This window comes from Nematolebias whitei, chromosome 1 (genome assembly GCF_014905685.2).
Source record: "Nematolebias whitei isolate Nwh7 chromosome 1, NemWhi1, whole genome shotgun sequence".
Taxonomy (NCBI): Eukaryota; Metazoa; Chordata; class Actinopteri; order Cyprinodontiformes; family Rivulidae; genus Nematolebias; species Nematolebias whitei.
This window is the reverse complement of record NC_056498.1, coordinates 16,186,236-16,188,376: the sequence shown is the minus strand read 5'-3', so window position 1 is coordinate 16,188,376 and position 2,141 is coordinate 16,186,236. Positions and strand designations below refer to the sequence as shown.

At 43.3% G+C, this 2,141-nt stretch overlaps 1 long non-coding RNA gene across 1 annotated transcript in view; it reads right to left on the bottom strand.

Moving 5' to 3' along the window:
• Positions 1-577: 577 nt before the first annotated feature.
• The window catches only part of LOC119408547, a 4,369-nt gene continuing 2,805 nt past the window's right edge, over positions 578-2,141 (bottom strand). Inside the window, exons 2-3 of the long non-coding RNA XR_005186741.1 lie at positions 924-961; positions 578-756 (exon numbers count right to left, since the gene is read on the bottom strand). This is a non-coding gene — a long non-coding RNA (uncharacterized LOC119408547). The remainder of the gene's footprint in view (positions 757-923; positions 962-2,141) is intronic.

The window sequence follows — 2,141 nt, the reverse complement described above, 5'->3', positions numbered from 1 at the left end:
TGATTGAAGCAAAGCATGTTGCTGTGCCTCATTCAAGCACTGTACCAGGCTCTACAACTGGGCACAGTGTGTGTGTGAGTATGTGTCTGAATGAATGAACAGTGCTCCACTGTCCTACAACAATAAGAGTGACTGCATGTGTTCAGGAACACTGTCAGTGTGTGTGTGTCTAATTTACATAGATGCAATCCCACCTTATGACACACATTTTTACACAGGACAGATAAAGAGCCTCCGTTCAGCATATGCCGATGATAATACGTTCTAAATCTGCAATTCCACTGCCGTGTTTACGCCCCGCATATTACTTCCTGTTTATCATCAGATACTAGAAGCATGTGACGTGTACAGTCAGCCAGGCAGGCAGTCAGTGGTTCAGACCAAGTGGTTTGGCCTAGTGGGGAGCTGCGGGGCGGACAATGGTCGCACTGTGTAAGTGAAGTGCCTTTGGTGTCCATGACTCTGTCAGCTACTGAGACTGGCTGATCCAAAATGGCGGAGAGCAGAGAGCCCCGCTGGTGATTGTCATGGTTTAAACGGGGCAATTTTGATCCCGTTTGGACGCAGAACCGGTGCAGCTGTGCCTAATCCACTGGCATTGTGTATGGGAAGGGTATGAGGAAAAAAGGGGGGAGAAGTGGGGGCAGGAGAGCAGGCTGGTGGGAGAAGTTCAGATAAAGTCTCTTTTGTCTTCTTGGTCCTCCAAGTGCAGTTCGCCTCACTGATATGTGTATCAAAGGTGTCTGACGTTACAGTCTGTAATTTTAAAAAGGAAACAAAAGGTTATCCACAATAATTTAGCTTTTTTTGTACCAGTGAAGAAAAATAATTTACAAGATCCAAAAGTGAGCAGCGCACAACCTGAGCAGCAGGTCTAGAAAAGAGCAGCAGCTAGAAACAACAAGACACGTCATCGAACTCACTGAGATGGAAGTCACACAGCTGTCGAGGGAGAGTGAGTCTGGGGAAGAAACAAACGTCTCGTTTTTAAGTCTTGTACGATTCAAAGTGCATTCACACCAAAAGCATGCGCATGCAACAATCCTCGACCTGTTGTTGAATCTGTGCGTATCGCTGTCTGCGTGTTTGCCCTTATCTGTTCAGGCTGCATGTGTCCGTCTGTCTGTCAATCTGTTCCCGGCACAGTCTGTTTACCAATCTGTCAGATTCTGCTCGCTACATAAAGAGACTGAGGGAATGTGTGTGTGTTTGGACAGTGTGTGTGTGCAAATAGTGAAAATGTATTTCACATATTTCACAGTGTCTGAGCTGCTGCTTGCGTACAGCTGAAGAGAAGCATCATGTTTCTTTACAAACATAGTTTTTCTGTATTGTTTGAGGGCCACCTTTTATTATATACATCACCTCAGGGAGATGGAATTAGTTTTTATAATGTCACCACTAATTGGACATATGTTTGATGCAAATGGATGACATTTTCATCTCAACTCCAAACTTTTTTTTTTTTTTTGCAAACAAACAGTTTTATATATGAGAACCAAGAAGTCTTTGGGAGTGAAATTATAAAAAGTGCAGCGGCCCAGATGGACCCAATCATTAAGAAATTGAATTTTATTTTAATCATTGTTACAAAATAAAGATGAATAATCCATTATTGATTCTGTGCATATAACAATGCATTATGAGCTTGTTTCTGTGGTTCCTGTCTGAGTGAGGCATATTGGAAAAAAATACATACTGGTAATAAGAAAGTTTTGTAAACTAAAAAAGTAGCTGAGCAGAAAGACAAAGCATTTGGTTATAGGCTCTCTATGTGCCAACCCTCAACTGAGGCACAGCCAGAACCTGCTGGAGGAACTATATACGGTATGCTCTCTGGTATGGGAATGCCTTGGGGTCTCCCAGGAGGAGCTGGAGAGTGTCACTGGGGAGAGGTATGCCTGCTTGGGGTTTTTCTTCTTGGCCTGTTGTCTCTGCAGTCCAGTGAAGGATAAGCATGTACATTTTAATGGATGGATGGATGATTGAATGGATGGATGATGGATGATTGAATGGATGGATGATGGATAGATGATGGATGGATAGATGATGGTTGGTTAGATGGATAGATGGATGATGGATGGATCGATGATGGATCAGTGTATGGATGGATGTATGAATGGATGATGGACAAATGGGTG